Source organism: Lissotriton helveticus, chromosome 4_1, assembly GCF_964261635.1.
Source record: "Lissotriton helveticus chromosome 4_1, aLisHel1.1, whole genome shotgun sequence".
NCBI lineage: Eukaryota > Metazoa > Chordata > Amphibia > Caudata > Salamandridae > Lissotriton > Lissotriton helveticus.
This window is the reverse complement of record NC_136063.1, coordinates 658,938,306-658,962,214: the sequence shown is the minus strand read 5'-3', so window position 1 is coordinate 658,962,214 and position 23,909 is coordinate 658,938,306. Positions and strand designations below refer to the sequence as shown.

Sequence of the window (23,909 nt, the reverse complement as noted above, 5' to 3'; positions counted from 1 at the left end):
CAAAGCGCCTTATTCTCACACAGACATCCATAAAGGCACAGTGTGAGGGGCCTTTGGAACGACTGCACCATGATTCCAGAGAATGACTGAGAAAGAGGGGCAGCTACTGACATCTTTGAAAGGCCTGATGTTCGAATCGTACCAAGGACAAGCCAGCCTTATATTCTGCGGAGTCGATAATGTATCTAATTGGTTTATAGAGACAAGAGTTATTTGCCATGCTTTGAAACGGCAGCATGTAAGAGCCACATAAAAAGGTATAAAAATAACCTATTGGTGCATGCTCAGTATCAAACTGACATCTGTGCAAATGGTTGTGGGATTTCAGCACATTTGGCACATGACTGCAAAACAAGGAACCTCCATAGGCCCCCCAAACCCACCCAGCAGCTGCACCTTATGCCTGCTGGTGACGAGGAAGAAAGTCACTGCAGCACATCCTGCAGGATAGGATACCCAACGCTGGCTTTCCTGCAGACAAAGCAACATCCCCTAGACATGACCCCTAGGTTAACCCTCACGCTAAAATTATCCCTGCCATATTTTTAGTAATAACTATTTTCGATCACCCTCGCAGACATTGTCCGCCCAAAAAAGAGCATTGAAATATACAAATGGGCACACTTCTATTCGATTCTATGTAGCAGCTCGAAGTCCTAATTGTGTGCTGAAGCGCTTTAGTGCACAGCTGATATCCATGGGAGTGCCAAGGATGAAGGAGAGTGCCTGTTGTGTGTACTTCATGGGCAGTATAGATGCACTGTATAAGGGCAAAGTTGTGCTTTTGTCTTATTTTTGTCCCTGCCCTTATGCATGAACTTGAGGTGAAAACAAAGGAGTGATGCACGGGATATCAAAGCATAAGCGCCACTCTTTTCCACAGCAACACTTGATGGAAAATTGGGTTGCTGTGGTCAAGAACACAATCTGTCTCAAAAAGATGAACATACAGGTTTGCCAAACTGGGTGCAAGGACACTACCCATTGATGTCCCCGAGATCTGAAGAAAAATGGAGTCCTCAAATTTAAAAAAAGTTTTCGGTCATTGCTAACCTAGCACACTCCATTATGAAACTCACGGGTGTGATGCTGTCAAGGTCACTGGCTTCAAGAAGGCCCCTGATAGCTTGTAGGGTTTCTTCCTGGGGAACGCATGTGTAAAGCGATTCAACATCAAAACTGACCAAAAAGTCAGTCTCAATGTTGAACTCAACCTCCGGGAGTAACCTCAGGACATCCTTGGTGTCCTGAAGATATGTTGGCATAAACCTGACAAGGGGCCTCAAGAAAAAGTCTGCAAACGTAGACAGAGGTTCAAGTAAGGATCCGATCCCCGATATAATGGGGCGCCCTGGGGGCGGTCTTTGTGTCTTGTGGATTTTAGGCAAGACATAAAAATACGGGGTAACTGGATGGGAGGTGACCAGAACTGTGCTTCTTTAGGCGTGAAACACCCTTCTGTGCTTGCCTCCTCTACTGATTTCCTTTACAGATGGCATATTTGTAGGCTGCTGAGCTTCAGCAAGCTTAGATGAGAAGCAGTGGATACCAGATGCATAGATGAAGGACTTACAAGGGCCTCCTGTATAATGATCATTTTGCTACATTTGATAAGGCTACAGGACAGTTTGGAGTGGGATCGGGACAATTCTTGCAATACGCTAGGTAATCATGCAGTCTCAAATAACTTGGGAGAGATTCCCACGTAGATTGCTTACCTCCGCTATGTTGTCAGAATTTATATTACTGACACTGTGAGAATCAAGAGTTTACACTCTTTTGTGCACTATGCTGTTACTGAGCTACACGGAGCTTGGCGTGAAGTCCAAATGAGAAAAGGACTGTGGGATCCAATTAACAGATAGAGAAAGCGATAGGATCCTTGTCTACATTAAAGAGGTGATGAGTAATGCTTGATTAATGCTCACACAGATCGAGTATTTATATGGAGACTACTTCACCACTACTCTCATACACAACATCTACCATACTCACACTGATGATTGGGCTGCCGTAGGTATAAGGTGTGTAAGGCTAACCTTATGCACGTTATAGGTTAGCCCTGTGTTAGTGACTTACTAGGAGCAAGTGGTGACCAGAATCAAGGTAGCTTTGGGAAATGTAATACATTTCACCTTAAACCAATGTATAGTTGGCTTAGATTCAAGACCTAAAGATGGTAACATTATATGTTTGTTACACCCTGTTACTCACAAAGAAATACATATTGAACACTGGCTACAGAGATTAGGCCCTATTATTGATAAATGGTGATCTGCTTATCCCATGTGGTTAGGTGCTAAGGAGACTCACGGAAAGGATGAGGAGAAGTTGGTGGGGTCATATGGCTACTGCTCTGATTAAACCACTTGAGGCCTCTACTTGATGTAACTAATATTGAAATGTATAGTCAACCTTGTCTGCAGAGTACCGCCCACCGGAGCTGTTGGATAGATGTTTTTCCACATTCTATGTCACCTCTTGAACCTGTCCTAGACACTTTTTTATAAAATATGCTATAACATAAATTAATTGGTTCTGAGAGAAATTGTATTAAAAAGCTAAATAATATAATTAAAGAGACGTGCAATGTTAACGTGCAATTGCTATTGAACTGACACATTAAAATGTGCAAAAATGCAGTATGTAACTATAATTATTATTAATAGACCTCAAAATGTTTAAATCAAGCTTCGTTTTTCCAGCAGCAAAGTTAAATGTACTGATATGTGTGCAAAATGCTTAAAAGTTGAATGAACCCTGACATGTCTTTTAATGGAAGTTTCACATCATATAACAATAATTCTTCTGAATAATAACGTTTTGAAATGTTTTTCTAGAAGCACTTTTACATTTAATAGAATAACTTCATGTTATTTCACACACTAAATACAATGCATGAATAGAAAATGTTGATCTTTTAATTTTTCTTCATTTTATAGTAAAGAGATGTGGCACTGAATAATCTTTGCAGCTGATGATTCTAATTCACATAGCCTATTGTTTAGCTCTTTGCACAGCTGTTTCATGAGAAGGTTAAGAAAGTGCTCATACCCATGGTAAAGGAGGTCTAGGAATTGAAAGGTCTCATATGTAGACATAGTTTAATAAATGTTTCATACTTCATAATTAATCTTAGTAAACTCTGTTTGTGAATGCGGGAAAGGATAAGAAGAATCTGTTCTCAAAGTGTGTTAATGTTTCCACACACGCTTCTTCCACACACCTTTTTAACTCTATGTTCTTACCCATACCACTTGTCCACACTGAAGCGGAATGCTAATGGCTTTGTGCTGAATGCTGATTTGCTGTTCCTTTGCTGACCTGATTGTTAATTGCAGTCATTACTGCTACTGCATGATTATTTGGCTTTACTTCTGAGACTCTACTGAGTCTGGTCTATTTCTTTTTATGGGAAGTTCGGCTGTTACTGATTGATTGAATTTTGAGCTTTATGCTCTATATCACTCCTCCTCTATAACTTGGAATCTAACACCATTTTGCCCCATTCCCTAGAATAGGGAATTCTTTCCTATATGGAACGTGCTTGATGCATTTTAAAATGATTTTCTCTAATCTTAGAATCTTACTCGGTGGTGTCTCTGCTCAACAATTTATTCCTCGACCCACTGGCTAGGCTTAAAAACGTGAAGGATGGTGGTGATCGGAGAAGTTTTAAGAATTCCTTCACCCCTCCTTACTGCCAAAGTGTCGACATGTTTCTGCCGTTTTGTGAGTGCCCACAGTGTTGGGTCACACCAGTATTCCCAGGGCCCTTTCGGATCCCAACACATGATTACCCTCTGTACCACGATTCTATATCCTAGGATTCAGTCTTTTCCAAGGAGAGTGTACCCCTAAGTAACACACACTCGATATCCTGTAGGGGAAAGCACAAGGGTAATAAGTAGATTACTCATGCTATGGTAGGCTGACAAGTGTGCAAACGCAGACACTCTAAGTACCCTTTCATCGCTCTCATCATTGAAGGCACATATGTTCCACCTAAGTTGACCCAATAGGTCTAGAGAACTCTCTATGCATCCATGCTAGAACATATCATGCAGTAATAGGGCAGTTTTCCTTAAAACAATCACAGGTGATCCTACTACGCTGGACAAAGGGTTCTATGCACACTCAACCTGTGCAGCAAGAAAAACAACTCACTGAGTTTCACCAATGTAGTGCTAAAACTGGCGAGTAAATGGGAGAGACCCCCTGTAGTCAAACTCTAGTGGAGTATAAAAACATGGATTAAACAGTAGCATGTAATGTTGTGATGATGGATATGATCCAGTCGTAGGTGTTGTCTAAGATTGATCGCCTAAACAAGTGCTACATCGTGAGTCAGTGAGGCTCTCTACGTTGTAAATCAACCTCTAGGTAGTGCCCTGAAACTATCAGTACCGTTTAATGTTTAGGCTGTCTTTTGGCCCTTCGCTTAACCCCTTCGACGCTCATGACGAGCTGGGCTCGTCATGAGGTAGCCTCCTCGCACGCTCATGACGAGCCCAGCTCGTCATGAATAAAGGGATTTACAAATTCTCAGCGTGCCAGCTGAATTCCGCCCGCACGCATGCGGTTAAGGATGTAATACTACCCAGTGAAATACCTGATAGTAAAGGTCGGTGGTCAAAAAATACCCTGTGTGGTAATGCGATGATTCGATCTAAAATGGTGGGGCCATCGTCGTCACAAGAGCGAGCAGCCTTTACTCATGGTTCCGCCCTGCGGAACACCGCCCGCAACTCCTTACTTCATCAAGGTGGGAAGTGAATAGCCTGCCACAATCCTAATTGAACCCATTATCTCTAAGGAGGCAGGAATACTTTTTTTTATGTTTTCATGTGGAACAATATTTTTAAAGACATTTCAACACAGAGTAAGATGTTGATCTCTGTGCTAATCTTTTTGCAAAAAACTGAATTTAAAGTCAAAAGTATGCATTAAAGGTCAATCATGCCTTGATATATTTTGTACCACTTCACAACAACTCATGTTTATTGTTCCGTTTTTCGTCTTCAATGCATTCGGTCCTGCCAGAACCAAATCAAAGTTTCCCCAGTGTCTTACTCAAATCTCCCATTTGACATTGTTGAATATCTTCATCATTGTATGTTAAAATCCCCTATGCCCACACCAGTTCTTGTGAGATCTAACAACATTATTACAGTGACAGATTCCTCTGATGTTCCCTGAGGATATCTCAGTTTTAGAAATATATCACCTACGATTTGACACATATCATTGTCTTACTGTTTAAATGATGTATATGTTGAGACATCCTAGGCCTCTGTGGACTCTTCTCCGCTTTCAAAATCAGTGATACGTTTATGTAGCCCAGGATGCAGAAGCAACCTATTTCTTGTAAAACTATTTCTTGTAAAGCTCATGGTTGGACCAATCCGGCTAAGGTTTTTTTCATTCACCAAATCTCTACATCTCAACTCTGATTTCTGTTTGTGATCATTGTTTGGAGATGATGTAGGTCTGTAGCTCCTAGCCCTCCCTAGATCTTTATCAGGCTTCAGAATTGGTGATATATGCAGATCTCTTGTTCTTGCAGGGGCGGGGGGCTAAAAATCCAAAAGACCTATGGAAATAACATTTACACTAATTATAGAACATGGGACCCAGCTTGTTAAACTCAGCTGCTTTCTAGTCAGTTAAAACCCTTCATCGCATCTCTGATCATAACTTCTCTGATCCTCACTTCTTGAGACCTCAACACAAATAAAAAGCTTATTTGTCCACCATCTACAAATAAATCCTTCATGGTAACAATATTGCAGTGGTATCCGGAGAACCTATTGTTGGAAGGGAACTAGGAAAAAACTAATGCTTTCACAAGAAACTGTCTGGAATTTCTTCTCCTTATAATATTCTACCACTTCTTGCTTGAGTCTGCCTAGTCCACTAGGCCAATCTAGCTCCATACCGATCTGATAGATCTACTTTTAAAATATTTGTTATTTGAATGCTTTCATTGAACACTCAAACTTCACCCCCTCTTAACAAAGATAATATGTTCAGTAATATGTTTTATTTTACCAGACTTGCATCCCTCACCTGATAAACTCCCCTTCAATTGCTGATTAAATTGTCTTTCTCTTAGTCTTTGTATTTAGACTGGTGACTTAACCTAACATAATTTGCTAGGTTTCTTCCCAAAAGCTCTACCCTATAAGTATCTGAAACAAAGTTGTCACCTGCCGTATCGTTGATAGAAAAAAGTTATTTTACCATACGTACAAACTCCCACAATTCATAAACATATCAAGCACGAATCTCCTTGCATACATCTGAATTTGATGTAAATAAAAATAAAACTTAACACACTTTCAGCATAATACAAGAAATTAAAACAGAACTGTGAAAAATAGTCACACCTGAACCAGAGGATGTTTATAGGAGTGTGGGAACTATTTGGGTGTTCCAGGGCGATCAGTCACTGTCTCCACTTTGATTCGTCTCCACTTTGATTCGTCTCCACTTTGATTCGTCTCCACTTTGATTCGTCTCCACTTCGTGTAAATGATGGTAGACACAATTAGTTGACTGTTTTTTTTCAGAAAAATTTATTTCAGAGTGAGAAACAAAGATACATTAAAAATGGAAGACACGATTTTATGGAACTGTATGGCTTGACCAATACTGTGGTACATTTACATTCATGTATACCCCATACAGTGCTTCAGTTAAGCATTATTTTAATATGCTGCTTCTGTAGTTTTCAGTAGGAAGGGGCAGATTTTCAAGAAAGCGTCTATGCTAATTTTTCATGGGCACTTTCTATTATGCAACATTTTAGGGATGCACGGTCTTCTTTTTCTGTACGTCCACAATTGAGGGATTGTGTACCTCTAATGAAGCTGATTTGCGATCTGTGCTGTCACATATATCACCACTTGCTGTGCACCTAGATGTATGGAGCAGGGTGTTGTGTGTGAGACTGACTCTAACATAGCCACCAAATAGTGTTTTTGGTATATTTACACCAGGGTGGAGTGACCTCAAGATGGCTATCTTAAAGACTTGCAATATCACAAATGTTGTCGCTTTCGTACAAGACTTGAGTGGAAGTCTTGTGGTTAGGCCATCTCCACCTAAAGGAGAAAGCCAACCTGCTTTACCTATGGTTGCCTGTAATACTGTGTTGTCTTCTGTCCATCTTTTTGCTGGAATCTCTACTTAGAAGTTGCTGCTCTATTTCGACTTGCTCATGGTAAACGTGTTTCAATGTGTTATAAGGCGCCAGTGTTACCACAATGGGAAATACTTTTTTTATGTATTGATTTATCAAGATAATCAGAAAAGCTATAGCAAGGCTTTTACAGAAAAACGAAACTTCAGTATAAAATGTTCTGTGCCACAATGTGGATATCTGCGATGACACATGTAAGGGATTGTTATTTAAATTTATTTTTCACTTATGTTCTTAAAGGTTTTGTCATCTCAGTGTCTAAAGGACTTCTAGCAGCCTAGAGGAGTCTTTCTCTCACTTAGGTTCTTACTGCTTTTGCCATCATCTCCATCCATAGCAATAGGTCTGGCTTTGATATGCAAATGGATGCAGATAGAATTTATGCATGCCTGTGTTAACACATTCAACCTGGACCTATTGTCTTTAGCAATGCTTGTTTTGATTTTGATAGATTGTGTGAGACTGTGAAGAATATGCTAGCTCTCCAGTAATCCAGCATCAAACCAGGGATACATTTCTCCTTTCACATATTCATGTAATATTGAAATGCTTTGCTCTGCAATAATAGGAAATTCCTAGCATACTTTTAATGTCTAGCTAAACTTTCATGTTGTGAATTTCTGACTTCACATCCTAGTCATTGGCACTGGAGAGGATGTGAGCTCACATCCTACTTGACTGACATGATGATTGAGTTATGTGTTGGTAACAGATTCATGAACTCAGGAGACACTCAAGTTAACAACCAAAATAGACGTTGACTATGAAAGACTGGGCCCTAAGTTATTTAGTCATGGCTGTACCCCAAATAACTTCACATGTGCCTGTAAGTCTTAAACCTACAACACGAGTTTATTACAAATTATATAGGAGTTCTTGACATCACAAAAAATGGAAACCGAAGGACAGAGTATCGTTTGATTTCACATACCTCCAAGTTAGATTGACAAAACATGATATTGCAAAGTAGAAACATTTTCTCCTTTTTCATATCAGAAATCAAAAGAGTTTGTAGAAGTTTCTGCGGCTGTTTTTTCCCCGAAAAGCATATTCTTTTTCGTTTACTTTTCAAGAGTTGAGGGTGTGTGTTTTCTCCTGGGCGCTGGATAGTGGGCTTCTAGAACATAAGAAAAAATGAAGGCAAACAGGGAAGACAAGCCAAATTTATATTTTTGGTCACATTTGTCACTGCACTTCCCATGGTCAATAGTTCATGTCCGCAGGGTGATTAGAAGATATGAAGAATGACTGTTTTTCATGTGAATCTAGCTTCAATTTCCATTTTTCTTGATTTGTTTTGTTTTAGGCAGAATTTTGATGAGCCCTCCTTTTTCTTCAATATAAATAAATACGTATACATAAATCCACCAAATATAAATAGTTAATAATCCCAAATTAAGTGGCATTTTTTAGAATGAGCAGTTAAATGGAGGATACTGTGATGTCTTGACATTAAGTTTGTGTGACAGAAGTACTGCGTTTGTGTCATGATTGCAGTAACAGTACAGTTGTGACGTCAGGAATGAACTAGTTTCATTACCTGGCTGAAACTGGATAGGTTTTAAGATATATAGATAGATATATATATATATAGATAGATATATATAGATATATATAGATATATATAGATATATATATATAGATATAGATATAGATATATATAGATATAGATATATATAGATATAGATAGATATAGATATAGATAGATATAGATATAGATATATATAGATATATTTCTACAGTTGACGAAGTGTCTAATAATGTTAAAAAAAACTCTTCCCAGGCAGGTGGACACCTACAATTCAATAAAGCGATCTCTTAATCGTTTAAACTGCTAGGGTGAACTTTATTCCGTGGGTCAACCCTTAAATCCCAGGGCGGATGGAACCCAGCTGTGCGCGCGCGCGCACCTGCCTCGCTTCCTCTGTTACTCCTCAGGGGGTGGCACGTGTTATGTTCTGGGCCCCATGTTCCGCCCCTGGCGCAAGGGGCGTGTAATGTTGAAGTCATGTGACCGCCTATAATAAAGAAAGGCTCCGCACGCACGTACGCTATTCTGAGACGGGCGCACGGAGAGCCAGCAAGTTATTTCCCGTGTCTGACTCCTTTATTCCTAGGGCCACGTGTTAGGCCTAGTGCCGATTAGCTGAGTTGGTCCAACCATTCTGAAGGACACAACAATTGGCGACGAGGGTGGCTGCTGAATCCTCGCTGGGTGAGGGTACGTGCTTCCTGCCCCGTGTGGCGGCCGCGAGCCTGTTCCTTGGCTCGTGGTGCTTGTGCCGTGCGGCGTACCCCATCCCCGCGCAGACCGCCGGGAGGAGCGGCCTGGTGCATGGACATCGAGTAGGTGACTCCGACCCTACTGCCGCACAGCTCACATCTGCACGGTGCTCAGGGCGGTGCCCCGTTTCAGCCCACGCATCAGGTGGTCGTGCGCAGTGCCTGATCCGGCGCGACTGGGAGGATGGCGACGATTCCGCCCATTGAACCTTTGTGGTGGAGGGTGCGCCATCAGCGCTCGCTCCCAAATGGAAGGAGTGGGTGGATAGACTCCTAGTATTCTTCGAAGCTACGAAGACGCACAAGGAACAGAAACAGGCCATGGTGTTACATCTCGGCGGCAAGGACATCCATTCCATTGCTCGGACCCTCCCGGAGGCGACCCCAGAACTCATCACACGCTGATTAATGCCCTCAATGCCCATTTTGAGCCCATGGCCAATCAAGATTATGAACGATTTGTGTTCAGACAAGCGCGCCAGTTGCCCGAGGAGTCGCTGGACACGTATCACACCAGGCTCAAAAGGTTGGCGCTCACGTGTGGGTTTCAAGATACCACCGAGGAAATTCGAGGACAAATTATACAGGGATGTGCATCGGCCAAACTGAGGGAACGGATTCTAGAGGAGTCTGGCAAGCCGCTAATGGACATCCTAACTCTTGGCCGCACGAAAGAACTCTCCAAGGCTAGGGCTGCGCACATGGAAGCTGCTTTGCAGGCATCGGTTAAAGTGGAACCGGTTAACAAAATACAGACGCACACGCCCACTAAGTGGCCCAAGAGACCGCCCACTCAGGGTGGAGCGTCGGGACAGTCATGTGGTTATTGTGGAGGTCCGCGACACCAGATGGCAGAATGCCCAGCACGGGGCAAGCGGTGTTCGGGATGTGGCAGGCAGAATCATTGTGAGAAGGTGTGCCGGTCGAAGAAATTCCGTAAACCACGCCCCGCTGTGCAGGCCATAATGGAGGGGGAACAGAGTCACAGTGATATGGATGACGATGAGGAGGAGGAACGGTCGGTACACAAGGTACACATGATCGGTACCGCTGCCCGCCGTACCAGGCCACTGCCTCAATGCGCCATACAGGTAGCGGACCAAGATCTAATAGCAGTGGTGGATACGGGCGCGTCCATAAACCTCATGAGTGTTTCCCTCTACAGGACCATGACCACGCCTCCGGCGCTGCGTCCCACCCCCATCACTGTCTTCGCATATGGGCAAGACACCCCTCTCGAGATTCGAGGGAAATTCAAAGCGGTGATCCGCCATGGGAACAAGACCATCAAAACCAACATCTTCGTGTCAGAAGAAGGCCAAGGTATGCTGCTGAGTTGCAGAGCGGCTGAAGACCTGGGTGTGGTGACATTTGCCTTTGGGGTCCATGAGGAATCCGTTCAACATCTCCTTATGGAATACCCGGATCTCTTTGAGGGCATTGGCAAGTTCAAAGGCCGAGAAATTCATCTGCACATAGATCCAACGGTACAGCCGGTGGCTCTGCGACACCGCCGCATTGCGTTCCATCTACGGCCGTTGGTGGAAGAGGAACTCCACAAACTGGAAGCGGCGGGCATAATCGAAAAGGTTTCGGGACCCACCCCATGGGTCTCGCCCATCGTGGTCACCCGGAAACCAAAGCAACCCGGAGCGGTCCGGATCTGCGTGGACATGCGCCTCCCGAATGCTGCCATAAGACGGGAGCGCCATATCACGCCCACTATAGACGACCTCATCGGAGAGATGGCAGGTGCCCGGTGGTTCTCCAAGCCGGACTTGCGATCAGGGTATCACCAGTTGGTGTTGGACATGGAGTCACGCAACATCACTACCTTCTCCACCCACATCGGTCTTCGGCGATACACTCGCCTCAGTTTCGGAATTTCCAGCGCCGCGGAGGTATTCCAGAATGTCATCCAGGAGCTGATCGCTGGTATACCGGGAGTGATCAATGTCAGTGATGACATAATGATACATGCCCGCACCATCCCGGAGCACAATCAAAGGCTGGCCCAAGTATTTCGAAGACTCAAAGACGCAGGACTGACGCTCCACCGAGAAAAGTGTGAATTCCTGCGGGACCGGATAGGGTTTTTCGGATACGTCTTCTCGGCTGAGGGTGTCAACCCGGATCCGGATAAAGTAAAAGACATCAAAGATGCGCCACCCCCGCAGACCGTCACTGAAGTCCGGAGCTTCCTGGGCATGGTCAACTATTGTGGCCGGTTCATCAGAGACTTGGCTAATCTCACGCTCCCCTTGCGGGACCTCACCAAAGACTCCACTCCCTGGCACTGGGGACCTGAGCAAGAAAAAGCTTTCCGAGACATCAAAGAGTCTCTGTCTAACAACACCACTCTCGCCTTCTTTGACCCACGCAACTTCACGCTCATTGCTGTGGATGCGGGGCCTGCTGGACTGGGAGCGGTTCTCATGCAAAGGAAGAGAGACGACATCGACTGGACGCCTGTTGCTTTTGCGAGTAGATCTCTCACGGACACGGAACAAAGGTACTCGCAGATTGAGAAAGAAGCAATTGCCATTCATTGGGGGTGCCGACACTTTCACCTCTACATCTATGGCAAACCATTCACTGTGGTGACTGATCACAAGCCCTTGCTGTCTGTGTTTGCGGGAACCTCATCTAAACCCCCGCCTCGCATAGAGAAGTGGCTGCTTCAACTGCAGGAGTACAATTGCACAATCGAGTATCAGCCCGGAGCTAAGAACCCGGCAGACTATCTGTCACGTCATCCTAGACCAGCCACGGCCGAGGAGATGGAAGAAGCTGAAGAAACGGAGGCCTATGTCAGGTGGGTGGTGGCGCGATCTTGCCCTCGTCCCATCTCTCTCAGTGACATTGTGAGTGCCACAGCACAGGACGCCTGCCTTCAGAGGGCCAAAGAACTTGTTCACACGACTAACTGGAATCGGGCCAAGGAGGGGTGGAAGGTGCTCACGTCCGAAGCCCAGAAAATAATGGAAAGCCTGTATCATGTCCGGGAGGATCTCAATGAGGATGAGGCCGGATGCCTGCTGCGGGGGCATCGCTTGGTAATACCTTCAGCCCTCACTGATCAAGTAATACAGTTAGCGCATGTAGGTCACCAAGGGATTGTCAAAACCAAGGCACGCCTACGGACAAAGGTGTGGTTTCCCCTGATGGATGACATGGTGGAGCAGGTAGTAAAGACATGTGCTGCGTGTCAGGTGACTGGGGAAGCCCCTCGTGAAGCCCCGATTGTCGTGGAACCTCGTCCCCAACAGCCATGGGAGAAGGTCAGCATGGACTTTGGCAGTCTTCCGGATGGAAAGTACACGCTGGTCATGATTGATGACCATTCCAAGTATCCGGAAGTAGAAATAATAGCCAGCACCAGTGCCGAGTGTGTAATCCCGAAAGTAGAGAAGATCATTGCCACACATGGGGCTATGTGTGAAATCCGCACAGACAATGGACCCCCATTTCAAGGACAGGAATTGGCCACCTATCTATCATCTCTGGGCATTCGGCATCGACGCATCACTCCCCGATGGCCACAAGCTAATGGGGAAGCGGAACGTTTCATGAGGACTCTCAATAAAGTGATTCGCATTGCTCATGACAAAGGGCAGTCCGTGGAAATGGCCATTTTCACTTTTCTCCGCAGCTACCGACAAACCCCACATTCAACCACAGGGATGGCTCCGGCGCATCTTTTGATGGGACGGATCATACCGGATTCCATTCCTCACCATCCCCAATGGGCCCCAGCACCCGCGAATGAAGAAACAATTGCCCGCAAAAGACAGACTGCTTTTGCTAAAATTAGTCAAAAGAGAAGAGCCATGGTGACACAATTCAGCAGAGGAGATGTGGTACTTCTCCGTAACAGAGTGACCAGTGGAAAATTCCGTTTGAACTATGAAAGAAGACCCTGGCGAGTGGTTGGTGTGAAAGGAACCCGCATCACTGTGGTCCGAGGAAGAGAGACTGTAACCAGGAATGTGTCGCACTTTAAACATTTTCATGGGGGTTTGAGAACATCGGATTCACCAACTCTGACAACAGAAACCGAAACTGCACAGGACTTGCCAGGAAGGGAGCCGACGCCTAGTCTCGAGGTCACCCAGAGTAACACTCCGAGGGCGGTGATCAAGGAGACAGAAGGCAGCGCGGAGGCCCAGGAGGGGGTGTCAAATCCGGAGGAGCCCGACATGGAGGCGCCTGAGACCAGCTCCGCCCCAGAGACCGACTGTTCAAGCCAGAGGGGCGTGGATCAAAGGCTGAGACGTAACCCGACGCCTTCCTGTCGACTACGCGATTACCTCACGTAAGACTGTTCTATGTATCAGTGTTGAATACAATGTCCAGTAATGTGTCACGCTTGTCGTTAGTGGTTTTTGAAAGTGAATTCGAAGTCTATGAAAATTAGTACAATAGACTATCCATCGAGACTGCTGGGTTGCAGCTGTTTGAATTTGGTTTTGAGTTTTTCTTGTTTTAGGAGGAATGTTATGTTCTGGGCCCCATGTTCCGCCCCTGGCGCAAGGGGCGTGTAATGTTGAAGTCATGTGACCGCCTATAATAAAGAAAGGCTCCGCACGCACGTACGCTATTCTGAGACGGGCGCACGGAGAGCCAGCAAGTTATTTCCCGTGTCTGACTCCTTTATTCCTAGGGCCACGTGTTAGGCCTAGTGCCGATTAGCTGAGTTGGTCCAACCATTCTGAAGGACACAACAGCACGCTGCACCGTCCGGCCTGGGGGCACGGACATGGTGTGAGCAGTTCCTTTGCGAGCCCATCGGATGCTGGCCTGCGCCCTGGGCACTTCGCCTAGGGCAGTAACCTGCTGAGGGGGAGCATCCTGCCGAGGAACCCGTCTGCCACCGTCGACAGCACAGGATTCTAAGCTGCCCTGCGGCAGTCCGCGAGGATGAGAACATGGGCATTGGCACGGAGGCTCAGCTGCCTTTCTTCAAAGCCCAGGAGATTACGTTTGGAGTGTGGTCTGGTAAATGAATATAACAAATTAGGTTCCTTGGACAAGGGACACGTGTTACGAGCGCCTTTCACATACAGTTCCAGATCACAGTCCACTACGGAGCAGGTGAAGGCCTGAGCTGGCGATTCTGTCAGCTAAATGACTGTTTCAGTCTCCATCGCCATAGTATAAGCAGGGTGTCTCTATGGGTGCCAAGCAGAATCGATTGTCTGCGGAATATCAGAAGGAGCCGGAAACTATAGAAAAGAACAACTACGAGGGACCAATACCAGTAATGCAAGAGATTGAAGCTGCAATGAAGAATATACAGCAAACTATGAATTCCTGAAATGTATCGGCCTGGGGTTTGGCTTTCGCTAAACAAACTCAGATCACCAAAGTCTATCTTTTGAAAACAGCTGAAGACTTGGATGTTCTGATTTGGTGTTGTCCTGTAAGACCCTGGGCTGTAGCTAGAGCGCTGGGAAAGCCTATGTGGGTAGCTGTGCGCTATATAGGATTTCAATAATACTTGTTTAATGAATGTTGAACTACACGTGCAGGCGCGACTAAGGCACCTCATTCAGGGTTGTCTGGACAAGAACACAAATCATGGCCAGGCTTCCCCCTCCTTCTACTGGGCCTCCCCAGGTCCTCGTGCTCAGCCGTACACAGGGGACCATGGTGGCGGTGGGTGGGTTGTTGTAGAAGGGGGTCTGGCATCAAAACCAGAGTACGAAGACAACCTCCTTCACGCTGTTGTTTCGCTGAATGTTTCCCTGGCGCTCAGTTCCATGGAAAAGTGCCTCAGACTGACCCTTGTTTTCAAGTGAAATCAGACACGACTTGCCACCAGCTCTCACTTTCAAGCAAGAATTCAAAACACAACTTTTTGCCTTTGGCCCCAGCTTAAATCAATGAGCTGAAACGAAGTGTATATAAAACCCAAAATGAAGTCTGGGGCTGTCGAGCTGTGTCTGTCATTACCAGAGATGTTTCAAGCTGTGGACTAAATGTGTTACAACAAGTAAGTGTCTCAGCAAGAGATTGTTTGGCGTGGCGGTCTGGGGCCTACTTCTAAAGTTATTAATTTACTTGAAATGTAGGCAGTAAACACGCTTCCTTTGCTAGTTCATATGGCTGAGCTTGTACCAAACTTATCTCGCGTCGTTGGGAATAAAAATGCTATTTCCCCTTTGGAGCTCACGATAAAATGTAGGCAGTAAACATTACTGAAATCCCATACTGAATGAAGACATTGGTAATGAGTAAAATGTGACTGTGGGACAGGCCCAGGGCTGTGGCTCGTGCAGAGCAGGGGCATCCCTTATTCTGAAATGGGCGGAGCAGGGCATGCCTGTGCTCTCCCAGGGTGCCCCTCAAGGAACATATGGGCCTAGTGTTGGATTATGCAGAGGTGGGCAGACCGTAGGCAGGTCACAGATGTGCCATCTTCTTGCATTTTGTTATCACATACAACAAAGCGCATCTACTGGGAATGCATATTAAAGAACGTCTTTCAATAATTGGGAAATCAAAGACAAGTTACCGCATAATAACTGACTCGGTAACATTCCAGTTTGGTTCTTTGACAAAAATTCTCATTCAAATCGGAACAAGTCTGCATTGACACAAACACAACATGGTTCAACAAGAAGAGAGGTAGGGAGAGTCTTTTGACACTCTTAATCCCCGGTCATTCATTTATAAACAAAAAAAGAGTGTCTAAAGAAACCTATTTCTTTAGACACTCTTTTTTTTGTTTATAAACAAACACAACATGTGCATATACCCGAACCTGCTCCTGTTTGTGGATGAGTAAAATAAGCAGTTCTGTTACAAATATGATAAATACCTCTAAACGTAAAAGCAACACTGCCTAGTATATTGAACCTATTCCCAGTCAAAACTGATCTATCATACATACTACATTTAATTCGCAGTAGACACGCTTCCTTCATTTTGTTCAAAATTTTAAGAGTAGGTTGTATTTTTGTGATTGTTTAATCACAATCTCTTTCCTCATTTCAAATTTCATATCTTTTGTATTCATCAACCTATAATTATATCTCTTTTGTTATATTCTTTAATACAGTTATGTTCTGCTTCAGACAACTTACATTCTGTATGCCACTGTAAGCCCTTCCCCTAACTTACCAGGGGCAAACATTTTGTATTTATTTTGAAGGCATGCAGTTGCAGAATTAAATCATAGCACACTGTGTTGGTCTGCTTTGGTCCTCCTATTGCAAATACTGATCTTGTATAATGGAATAAAATGTCATACATTTTCTGCCCTCTATTCATTAAGGGCCATATGTATGAAGCAAATTTTCTGTCGCGAACGCTGCGAATCGGTAAAAATAGCGATTGCGACGGAAAAATCGCAAATCCCAATGTACGAAGGCTAAAATGCACGCAAAACAAGGAATCGCTATTTAGCGAGTTCCAAACTTTGCGAAAGTGTTAAACTGCTAATTCCATAGCGAATTCCAAATTTGCGCTGAAACCGGTTAGCGAAAATCGCTATTCTGGAAATCGCAATTAAGAATTCGCAATGATATGTATCAACCATTCGCAAATGTTATGTTATGTTATGTTATTAGTTCATTTTTATAGCGCACGGCTACTCAAAAAGAGTGTCCCGGCGCTTTTATTGGAGAAGGCAAAGAAGCTGCAACATAATAACATAACACCAAAAGAAAGACTAAAAGAGCAGTAAGCCAGGAATTCAAGAGAGAACGGCTACTGAGTAAAAAGCCACGTTTTAAGGCCTTTCCTAAAAACCAGCAAGCTAGTGGCTCCCCGCAGGGCCAGCGGCAAAGAGTTCCATAGCTGAGATGCCAGCAATCCAAAAGAGCGCCCGCCAAGGCGCGCTTTCTTTACCCGAGGGACAACAGCAAGGTGCAGGGATTCCGACCTCAGAGATCTGGTCGGATGATAAAAGATCAGTCTCTTTTGAAGGTACTTAGCTCCCCCCTTGTGAAGAGCTTTATAGACCAAGGTCAGAGCCTTAAAGGCGATCCTCTTGCGGATGGGCAACCAATGTAACGTTACCAGCAAGCCCGAGGCACTAGAGCGCCTACTAAGGCCAAAGATTGCCCTAGCCGCGGCGTTCTGCACCACTTGAAGGCGCTGCAGCAAGTACTCTGGAAGGCCCAGGTAGAGAATGTTGGAATAATCCAACCTGGACCCAATCAGAGCCTGAACTGTCAGCGTCCTATGTTCCACGGATAACAGAGGAAGAAACCTCCGCAGCATCCTAAGGATGCCAAAGCACATGCCCGACACCCCTAGGATCTGAGATTTCAAGGTTAACCTGTTATCCAGCTTCACCCCTAGATTCTTTGCAACCTGAGAGGAACAGGATGGAGGGAACATATCCCGTGGCCACCAAGTCTGCCAGACGGGTTCGGTGTCACACCCAAAGAACAGTACTTCGGACTTGTCGGAATTGCACTTAAGGCTGTTTAGATGGAACCAATGAAAAACAGCCCCAAGGCAATCCCGAATACTCTCCCCATCAAAGTCGCCTCCTCTCGTACACGAGAAGAGGAGCTGGGTGTCATGCGCATAGGATACGATCTGGGCACCATGCGACTCCACCAGTGCCGCCAACGGGGTCATAATGATGTTAAAGAGGGTCGGGCTCAAAATAGAGCCCTGAGGGACCCCAACTCCCAGAGGCGGCATCACGGCGGAATCAGGCGGGGCCCAGATCGTCTGCCGGCGGCCGGCAAGAAAGGAAGAAAACCAGTCGAACACCGTCCCCCGTATGCCTATCTCGCGAAGTCTTGCGAGAAGACCATCATGGGGAACGGTGTCGAAAGCGATTTAAAGAAAATCGCTTTTTAAGGAATCGCAATTACCATCAAGTGGGAGCAGGTGGTAACCAGGTGCAAAGTATAAAATGAAGCCCAGAATGCAACACACTCTTTTCCACAATGTCTGGGCTCTACATGATAGTGAGGAGGCGAAGACTGAGAGCTGTGGCGCAGAGGAGGAGACGGCAGGAGAGGATATTCCGTGCGTGCAACACCATCTTCCAGCGCACTGAGGAGGACATCTACACCCATTACAGACTGGAGGAAGAGAGCATACTTGATTTAATAGAGGAACTCAGACCCTACCTAGAACACCCCACCCGCAGGACACAAGCCATACCCACACACATCCAGGTCCTGTGTTCACTACACCTGCTGGCCTCAGGTAGTTTTCAGGGGATCATAGCTTCAGCCGGAGGGGTGTCACAAAGTGCCCTGTTGCGCTTCTTTCATGCGTTCCTCGACGCCATGACACATAGGATGCAACACCACATACACTTCCCCAGCACCCCACAGGAACTAGCACAGACCAAGCAGGACTTTTACAACATTGCCCAATTCCCCCACGTCATAGGATGTATAGATGGGACACGTGTTGCCATTTCACCCCCTCAAACGTAGAGTATGTATTCAGGTACAGCAAATGCTACCACGCACTTAACATACAGAAGGTGTGTGATACCAAAAACATCATCACAGACATAGTGGCTAAGTATCCGGGAAGCACACATGACGCCTTTATCTTCCGTCACAGTGGGCTATACCGTAGACTCTCAATAGGTGATTTTGGAGAGGGATACCTACTAGGTAAAAGCACACAAACATAGGCCACATTTCCACTGACTACCATGTGTATCATAGTGACTGACCATTAAATTGGGGAGGCGCCACTTACCAGAATCGGGAGTAGGGGGGGAGAGAGGCCAGATACGCCGACACCGCCAAGAGTCACCATTTCCAGGCACACGCGCACCGCGGCCCCGGGACTGCATTTCCCGGCGGGCTAGCGGCGGCACGTCCCTCACACCGAGAAACAGCGCCAGGAGGCGCATTAAAACAGCGCGACCCCGGCAGAGCGGGGGAGGCGCCACTTACCAGAATCAAGAGTAGGGGGAGAGAGGCCAGATACGCCGACACCGCCAAGAGTCACCATTTCCAGGCACACGCGCACCGCGGCCCCGGGACTGCATTTCCCGGCGGGTTGAGCGGCGGCGCGTCCCTCACACCGGGAAACAGCGCCAGGAGGCGCATTAAAACAGCGCGACCCCGGCAGAGCGGGGGAGGCGCCACTTACCAGAATCGGGAGTAGGGGGAGAGAGGCCAGATACGCAGACACCGCCAAGAGTCACCATTTCCAGGCACACGCGCACCGCGGCCCCGGGACTGCATTTCCCGGCGAGCTGAGCGGCGGCGCGTCCCTCACACCGGGAAACAGCGCCAGGAGGCGCATTAAAACAGCGCGACCCCCGCCTCGCGGGACGCGGGCGGGACGCCAGGCTAAGCCCGGGCAAAGGGCGGGCCCTCTGTGGCCCTCAGAGGCACAAGGAGGCCGGGACGGGCCACCCCTCTTGGCTACTACGAAGGTGGAGGTAACGAGTCACAAATAGACAAAGGGGGTGGTGGAGGGTCCGAGGGGAGATTGTTTATAGACCGAGAGAGTACCTAGTCCCCCAACTAAACAGCAAAAAACACGAGAGGTACTTACAGTCTGGGTATCAAGAGTCTACTGGAACCTAATTGTGTCCCGTATTTATATTCAGGCCACAACAGTTGATCTAAACAAATGACAGTGTCAGGACAGAGAAGTGAGACAGAGAAGATACAGAGTCTGAAAGGCTAGGAAAAGTACCCATCAGCCCACTCAAAAGTGGAATCTCGTCATCTGGGTTATTCAGTGTTGGAGAAAGGTGTCCTGTAGGCTCCTCCTCAGGGAGAGTCTGAGGTTGCCTAATAGCGGACCCTAGGATCAAGCATCCAAACAGTAGATGACAGTGTGTGAGCAGAAGGGGCATGGAAGGAATTACTATCCACCAGCCTCGGCTCAGGTTTCTATCCGAGGCAACGACGGAGAGTGCGTGGCCTCCTTTCACCCTGATAATTACAAAAAGGGGGGTGGTGATGGACACCCCTTGTTGTAAATAATTGTGTCCACCCTAAGCGTGGAAGGGTATACTCAGATGTGAGTCCCTTGCTCATTGCACCATCAGGATTCAAGCAAGCCGGGCCGAAGACGGCTGGAATGCCAGAAACCGGACCCCGGAAGCTTGTTTCCTTCCCAGTGTAAGAATTGGCTTTTGTAGTCTGGTCTGCCCTGTTCCCATGATGCACTGGGCCAGGGACAGACCAATTTGCATACAGCCAGGTTCTGAAACTGGGATGGTGCAATGAGCTAAAAAACGGTGTTGGATCTAGCCCTGATCTCTTGACTGGGTGAGAGTACTCTGCTTAATTCAGAGACTCTGTCCATCACCACCCCGTGTTGTAAATAATTTTGTCCACCCTAAGCGTGGAAGGGTATACTCAGATGTGAGTCCCTTGCTCATTGCACCATCAGGATTCAAGCAAGCCGGGCCGAAGACGGCTGGAATGCCAGAAACCGGTTCCCGGAAGCTTGTTTCCTTCCCAGTGTAAGAATTGGCTTTTGTAGTCTGGTCTGCCCTGTTCCCATGATGCACTGGGCCAGGGACAGACTAATTTGCATACAGCCAGGTTCTGAAACTGGGATGGTGCAATGAGCTAAAAAACGGTGTTGGATCTAGCCCTGATCTCTTGACTGGGTGAGAGTACTCTGCTTAATTCAGAGACTCTGTCCATCACCACCCCTTGTTGTAAATAATACTCCTTTCACCCTGAGCAGTCGCCAGGTGAGGTGAGGTTTTTTCTCCCTGCAATTAGGGAGAAGACACACCATCTTCCTCTTAATTAATTGGAGAGTGGTTGTAAACCACGTTCTGAATCACAATAAGTAAGTGTTGCAGTAGCAAACCATAGGTCCTGAAGAAAGCCGCTTCTAGGCTGAAACATGTCGACCAACCAACATACATGGTGGATAGTAATTCCTTCCATGCTATCAGCATACTGCTTTTAATAATACCACTTTGATGGTCAGACCCAATAAAGTTTCTTATGTCATCAAAGTAGGTATTTTTAAATCACGAGGATCATTTTCCTTTTCTGTTTTTCTTTTGAGCACTGCAACTTCTGCCCCTTCTGCTCACACACTGTCATCTACTGTTTGGATGCTTGATCCTAGGGTCATTTGTTTAGATCAACTGTTGTGGTCTGAATATAAATACGGGGCACAATTAGGTTCCAGTAGACTCTTGATACCCAGACTGTAAGTACCTCTCGTGTTTTTTGGAGGTAACGAGTCGCCTTACTGTATTATACCATTATTGATCCCACACTGTACTGTTTTATCGTTGCTGTTGCAGCTCTGAGTTCCCCACATCATGTCCATCTGGTAGGAGCTAAATGCCCTGTGTGGCACCAACTACGCCCAGGACTTATCTACACCCCCCATAGTGGGCAGAGTTTCTGATGAGGAAAATGACAATGATATTGAGATTTCATCTAATGCCGACAAAATGTGCACTACCCCCTCGCTATTTCCCTCCAACCCTCCTATATTACTGCCGATTGAGGCTTTGAATAGAACACCTGACTCAGTATCACCTTTTCAATCGACCCTACTGGCCCACATTGAGCAACTGTTATTAACTGTACTATCACCCCTGGTCACAAAAATCAACAATCTGGGAGATAGGTTGACCAGTATCGAAAATACAATACTAAGGAACTATACTCCAACTGAAACAACTGCCACACCCATTCATTCTTTCACCCACAGTAACAATGAAAAGCTCAAGCCCACGACACGCACGAAAGTTCAAACTCTTGAACCCCTCATGTCTATATCAAATCCAAGAAGCCAGAATACTACTCATAACTCCGTACCTGTACCCCATAGAGTCCCCAGGACCACACTTGAAAGCAGGATGCGGATTAACCTACCTCCAGAAGCCGCCCCTTACGTGACTGTTCTCTCTGGGGTCCCTGCACCCAGTCAGGGCAAATTTGAAACTCACCAGGACTTGTTAAACAAAGCCATTTCCTGGCTAAAATAAAACAGACCACTTCCATCTGCCTTAGATGGCGGCATCTTGAGTGTTAGGAGGGTGGGGTGGCTGGGCACGTCGCCCAAAGACATCCCAGGCGACCTGATCTTAATTAAATTTAAGAGTATGAACATTGTCCCCCATTTGCGATCTTCCCAGCCCAAAGAGGGAGATGGCCCCATTCGCATCTGGGACTTGTACGATTTCTATCCCGGCCCCCGACCCCATTCATCCCTAAGGCAAATGACATGGAACCACAATTTCTGGTGAAATGGGAATCCAAGAATCTTGTGTTACTAACCCTCTACCCTTTTCTTGATTTTGCACGTACCCTTTTCTTTTAGCTGAATCGTCAAATTGATTTGAGTTTGTTTTAATAGTTGGTTCCTTTTTATCTTGTGAATGATATGCTGAGTCATTTATACATGTATGTATTTTTTCTTGCTGCTTTCATGGTTTTAAACAAAAAAAAACGAATAAAGTGTGGTATCTCCCTCTTCATTCCCCCCCGGCGGCTCTGATTACCTTGGTACTGCTCGCGGTGACATCACTCAGAATGTCACCGCGACCAGCGTTCGAAGGCGAGCGCCGGGGACACACTGAGGCGACATCGTACCTATAGGCTGTGGCTGAGGTCGCAGGTTCTCTGCACTTATTTCAATAAACATTCTGTTCACTCACGTGACGGCTCCGACTGTCATTTGAAGCCGTCACCACACTGGCGACGAGGATGGGATGTGAAGGAAGGCGGGAGCGAGGCGCGCAATTCACGTATCCACCTCAGGAGTTGTTTGAAAGTTTGCCTCCAGCTGTAATTCTTCTGTAGGAACTGTACCTTCACTTACGTGACACTGCCACGCATAGGGAAAAGAAGTTTGTGTTGGTTGCTCAAGCGTAGGAGAAGCTGGCATTTCACCTGGAGAGGGCACGCTCTGCGCAGTGCAACGCGCGAAGGGACCTGGCGCATAGGTAGCTGCCTAAAATATTGAGTACCCTTCGGCAAGCTGTGAGGCTCAAGTGACTCAGACTGGCGTGTAACCGGTGTGCTACCACCTCTCCGTCAGGGAAGTCTCTTCTGCATCGGAAGCACACGCAGCTGGCGAGCGCACGTTTGGCTGCTCTTCTGTCACCTCTGACGGGGGTGTAAATAGGCACGGCAGGCGAGACGGATCATTACCTCACGTTATTGATACCCTGCATGTGCTTTGGCAGAGACATCAACTGGTTACATCGAGAACTGTTGGTGGTTTCAGCGGTGGGCAGTGGTTGTGAATGAAGGAGTTTTTGCCACCTCTATTGGAACAGTGCCGGCAGTAGGGAGATAACTTCGTGTTTTCACACCCTGAACTAGTGGTGACTCTTTATTTCTCTGCCTACATTTGGTCATGTGCTGAATACTCTCTGTTCCATGGTGCAAAGGCCGCACAGGATATATATGCAATTGTGTTATTATACTGCTGTTTAATATTTTCACTGAAAATTCAATGTCCCTTTCACCTATTCTTGTGGATG

At 46.3% G+C, this 23,909-nt stretch overlaps 1 pseudogene; it reads left to right on the top strand.

Moving 5' to 3' along the window:
• Nucleotides 1-11,160: 11,160 nt before the first annotated feature.
• Nucleotides 11,161-14,804, top strand: LOC144828046 (gamma-glutamylcyclotransferase-like; annotated as a pseudogene).
• Nucleotides 14,805-23,909: the final 9,105 nt, after the last annotated feature.